Genomic DNA, 6,000 nt, shown 5'->3' on the forward strand with positions numbered 1-6,000 from the left:
TGCAATGACTGGAGCAGTGTCCTTGAGGCTGACAAGTCAGTGTCAGGCTGGGCAGACACTGGGGCTTTGTGTTGAGCTTCCCTTGCCCAACAGCCATGAATATAATTTCATTGAAGGCTAGGCCTGGTGGGTGGTTACATGCTGGTAGTCCCAGCCAGTGGGAAAACCAAGGCAGGAAGGTCACTTTATTGATTTTTTCATTTTTTAACCTTCATTTTATGTTTAAGATTGTTCTACCTACATGTCTTTCTGTACACCATGTGCATGTAGTGCCTGTAGAGGCCAGAAGAGGGCATCAGGTCCCCTAGGACTGGAGTTACAAGCAATTGTGAGCTGCCTGGATAGAAATAGGACATGTGTCCTCTGGAAGACCCACCAATACACTGTTTGTTTGTTTGTTTGTTTGTTTGTTTGTTTGAGACAAGTTCTTCCTATATAGCCTTGACTGTCCTGAAACTCTTCTAGAGACCAGACAGACCTCAAACTCACAGAAATCCGACTGCCTCTGCCTCCCCAGTGCTGAGATTAAAGGCAAATGCCACCACCATCCAGGTACAACCAGTGTTCTTAACCACTGAGTCATGTCTCCAGCCCCAGCAGGATCCCTTCAGCCCATTAGTTTAAGAATAGTCTGGATAATATAGCAAGGCTCTTTGTTTAAATATATATGTTAATGTACCTACCCTTCAAGCAAGCCCATTGCTAAGAATCTATTTGAGAGACCAGCTGTGGCCATCTCACACCTGTAATTCTAATATTGGGGAGTCTAAAGCAGGAAGGCTGTTTTCAGTTCAAGGCCAGCTTGAGCTACATAGTAAGGTCCTAGCCAGCCTTGGTTACAGAGATGCTACGGCATCCCCACCCTGAAAAAAAAATCTATCTTGTAACAATGAAAGATGACAATTATTATTTATTTTGTGCTATGTTATGTTCCGTATATGATAAATTTAATTCTTTTGTCATCTCTTTTTTTCTTTTTTTTAAAATTTCTCTTTCTCTCTCTCTCTTTTTTTTTCTTGACACAGGGTCTTACTATATAACCATAGCTAGCTCACAACTTGCTCTGTAGGACAACCTGGCCATGAACCTGCAGGAATCCTTTGTTCTCTGTCTACAAAATATGTAATTCTTTCAGCTCTATGGGTCGTATCTACTGTATGGTTATGAAGGGGAAAGTAAAGAACTATGACGCAGAGAGAGCAGGTGGCACAGGAACAGGAACAGGAACAGGAACAGGAACAGGAACAGGAACAGGAACATGAAGGGCTGGGCTTCAACTTCAGGCTGATTCCAGGTCTGGAACTCCAACCCCCCGCCCCCAAGCCTTCTGTCTATGGAAATAGAAGTGCCCTTGTGTGCAGATAAGACTGAGACATGAGAATGGCAGTTCCAAGCAGGAATAACCACTAATAGGGGATGGAGGAACAGAGACATGGCTCAGCAGTTAAGAGCATGTACTGCTTTCCCGGATGACGTGAGTTCAATTTCCATCACTCATGTAAAATAAATAAATGAATGAACAGTCAAACCCAGCTACTCTGGAGGCTGAGGCAGGGACTCACAATCACTTGTAAGTCTAGCTTCAGGAGAATCTGATGCTGTCTGCTGGCCTCTGCATGCACATGCATATATGAAGTGCACACAGACTCATACACACACATACACATGCATAAAAATAAGTAAACCTGGGGAGCTAGAGAGATGGTTCAGTGGTTAAGAGCACTTGCCACTCTTCCAAAGGATCTGGGTTCTGTTCCCAGCACCCACATGGCAGGTCACAACCACCTATAATTCCAGTTCCAGGGCATCTCATGCCCTCTTCTGGTCCCTGAGAACAGCAGGCACTAAAGTGGTGCACAGATGTACATGCAGGCGAAAAACCCATAACATAAAATTTAAAATAAGTAATAAATCTTTACAAAAAAAAAACCATCCACAGTAAATGTTTAATGAAATGGACCAACCATACTATGAAGTATTACATAGCTACAAAGAAGAAATTTATTACATCTATAAGAGCAGATTTGGGGAGATTTCTACAGTGCAAAGCAAAATAGATCTAAATATAATAAAAAGCTCACTTTGCCTGGCTATGCACGCTACTGGATGGCAAGCCTAGGGCTTCACACAAGCTAGGTAAATGTTCTACAACTAAGGACTATCCTCAGCCCCAACATTTTAAAAATACAAAACAATACAAAAGCAAAGACTCTCCTTGTGAAAATAAGCAAAAGAATTGACTTGGTGGTGCACACACATGTATGTAATCCCAGCAGTAATTAAAGTGAGGCAGGGTGGTCCTGAGTTTGAGGCCAGCTTGAGCTACATACTGAGAATTGGACAAAAGAATCTGAACAGGTCCCTGTCCAAAGTAGATGTACACATGGCAAACAAACATAGAAGGACGTGTCATTAGCAAATTGTAACTCAAACAGCATTGGGCCTGGCCTAATGTTTCATAAATCAGGCTACTATGGGGGCTGAGTCAGGAGCATCAAGAGTTCAAAGGCTAGGATGAGGGCTCAGCCAGTAGAGTGCTTGCCTGGAGTATGCATTCAAACCCTAGCCCATATAACCAGACATAATCAATTGTGCATGTTTGTAACCCCCACACCTGGGAGACAGGAGCAGAAGAGCAGGAGGCATAATGGTCGATGCCTGTAATCCCTACACCCAGGACACAAGGGCAGGAGGAGCATAAGTACAAGGTCACCTTTGACCATTCAAGTTTAATAAGAGCCTGGACTCTGTATATATATTAAAAAAAAAAAAAAAAAAGACAAGAGTGAGGTAGGAAAGAAAGAAAGAAAGAAAGATGGGAAGGAAGGAAGGAATGAAAGGAGGAAAGGGAGGGAGGAAGAAAGAGAGGGAGAGAAACAAAGAGGAAAGAAAAAGGAAGGGAGGAAGGGAGGGAGAAAGACAGGAAGGAAGAATTGGGGATATAACTCAGTGATGGAGGACTTGCCTAGCATGTACCAGGTCCTAGTAACTCAGTGATGGAAGACTTGACTAGCATGTACCAGGTCCTAGTAACTCAGTGATGGAGGACTTAACTAGCATGTACCAGGTCCTAGTAACTCAGTGATGGAAGACTTGACTAGCATGTACCAGGTCCTAGTAACTCAGTGATGGAGGACTTAACTAGCATGTGCCAGGTCCTAAGCTCAATCCTCAGTACTAAATAAATAAATGAATGATATGCAAACAGTAAGATCTCACCGCCCAATTATTATTTGGTGAAACCCCAGCCTGGTAAGACTGGGAACGCCCATTCTTTGATGGTGAACATGCAAACCAATTTAGTCACTTTTCAAGAAACAAAATGAAGTGTCACTGTGTGGAAAACAGTCACTTGCCTCTGTAATTATGCAAATGAGTTTTAAATTTATGTACACACAAAAACATGCACATGGATGTTTATAACAGCTTTGTTCATAACTGCCAACACTAGGAAGTAATCAAGATGTTCTTCTTTTGAAAATGTATTTATTGGGTGTGGGTGTGAGGGTGTGGGTGTGGGGGACAATGTGAATGGGTGTGGTGTGAGTGTGTAGTACATGTGTGTGTATGTGGATGGTATATGCATATACATTTGTGAGCAGATATTCAGGCCAGGTATGTTGGCCAGAAGAGGATATTGGATGTCCTGATCTAGTACTCTGCTTTTTCCTTTTTTAGTCAGGGTCTCATCTACAAACCCTAGTGGCCCTCTTGTCTCTCCTCCCTCATAGCACAGGGTTTGCAGACATGTGTGGTCACGTCTGGCTCTTTACATGTGCGTTGGGACAAAAGCTCAAGCCCCCACATTTACTCAGCAAAAGCTCTTACCTGCCAAGCCATCTCCTTAGCCCCTAAAATTTCACAGGAGAGTGAACAAACTGTGGTGCATCGATCCAGTGGAATACTGACTGCTAAAGAGAAGTATGCTGGATTAAGCTGAAAATGACATGGCAGTGGACTGGCACTCAGCTTTAACCCCAGCACTTGGGAGGCAGAGGCAGGTGGATCTCTGAGTTCAAGGCCAGCCTGGTCTACAGAGCGGATTCTAGGACAGCCAGGGCCACACAGAGAAGAAACCTTGCCTTGAAAAGCAAAGCAAAGCAAAACAAAATAAAACAAAAATTTTGGCCGGGCGGTGGTGGCGCACGCCTTTAATCCTAGCACTTGGGAGGCAGAGGCAGGTAGATTTCTGAGTTTGAGGCCAGCCTGGTCTACAGAGTGAGTTCTAGGACAGCCAGGGCTACACAGAGAAACCCTGTCTCTAAAAAAAAAAAAAAAGAAAGAAAGAAACAAAAAATTTGAAAAAGGCACAGAGAAAACTTAATGGATATTAAATGAAAAGAAGCTAATCTAAGAAAGTTGTGTACTATATGGTTCTAACTATACTGCAATGGTTAAAAGTATTAAAAAAAAAAAAAAAAACCACCAAAACCAGTACTTAGGTTGGAGGGGGCAGGGGAGACTTAGATAGAAGAGAGTAGAGTGGTGGAGCTGGGAGTAGGTCCCTCAGACAGCCAGAGCCCTGCTTCCTGATTGGACAGTCTGCCTGTAGAGTGTGAAACTCTGCCCCAGCTTCCGTGATAAAGCATTGATTTACCTTACTGATTGACAGCCATGAGCTCACTCCTTGATCTCGAGCATCTCAGAAAGGAGAGTGATCCAAGGTAATTGAGAAAACCACTGCTGCATCTTGGAAGCTGACGGGTCAGAAGGCAGCTTTGTGGCTAAGTGTCCTTGAAGCTGCAGATAGGGTGTTGCCATCCTATCAGAAATTAAGGCACAGGGGCATTCTCCCATCCACCACAGATACTACCAACAAAGATCTGCCTTCTCCTCTAATGAGCTTTCCTAGAGGATCATGGGAAGAGATACTATACACGAGAGATCCCATCTACCCTGATTTGGGAGGAAAAATACTCATCTTACACAAACCATGAATAAAACACCTACCTTATAAATATTCATAAAACCCCTTTAAAATCCCAAATATGGAATCCAGTATGCCGCTGCTCTCCTGCCTTGGGACAACACACTTCCATCTCTCTTTGAGGTGTATGTATTTGTTAAATAAGCTTTTACTTACAGTAACTGTCTCTCAATAGTTCCGTTCGTCAAGAAGACAAGAACCAGGTTGGGGAGAGGCTCTATTGGTAAAATGCTTAGCACCAGAGTCTGGGGACCTGAGCTTGGGCCAGCAGCACACACCTGTAATCCCAGGACTGGGGAAGCAGGAATGGGCAGAACCCAGGGGCTCACTGGTCAGCCAGTCTCAACAGACAAAACCAGTCTCTGGGTTCAATGAGCAAAAAGAGCAATTGAGGCCTCCATGGACACAGACATGCACGCTTGCAGGAACATGTGTACACAAAGAAAACCTAAACTATAAGGCCCTGTAACAAGAGCAACAAATGGAGCATGGCGATTCTTTTCTTTTCCTGTTTTTTGTTTGTTTGTTTTGAGACAGTGTCACATAGCCCTGGATGGTCTTGAACTAGTTATGTAGTCAAAAACAACCTAGATCTTCGATCCTTCTGCCTCTGCTACCCAGGTTCTAGGCCACAGGTATGTACTAATAATATACTTGGGAATTTTTATGGCAGGGAAATTATTCCATATGGTACTGCAATAACAGAAATACAATATTATAAAGTTCTCCAGCCCTATAGAATATACAAAACAACCAATGAACCCTAAATTAAAGAATGAATTTTCTTTAATAATAAAGTACCTAGCTGGACATGGTGGCACATGACTATGGATGGCCTCTGTAATAGAGAAGTAGAGGCAGGAGGATCAGGAGCTCAATTCATTCTCAGCTACATGGCAAGTATGAGGCAAGCTGGGTCTCAAAGAACCAAAACAGATGTACCTTTCAACATGGCTGCCAGTTCTTCCTCATCAGCATCCTTGAGTCATGAGAGCTGAGCCCTGGCTATGGAGGTCACGGGATGGGAATCAGGGTCTCAGAGGGCCACACTTGAACCTTTACCTTCAAGGTTG

This window comes from Arvicanthis niloticus, chromosome 26, assembly GCF_011762505.2.
Source record: "Arvicanthis niloticus isolate mArvNil1 chromosome 26, mArvNil1.pat.X, whole genome shotgun sequence".
Lineage (NCBI taxonomy): Eukaryota > Metazoa > Chordata > Mammalia > Rodentia > Muridae > Arvicanthis > Arvicanthis niloticus.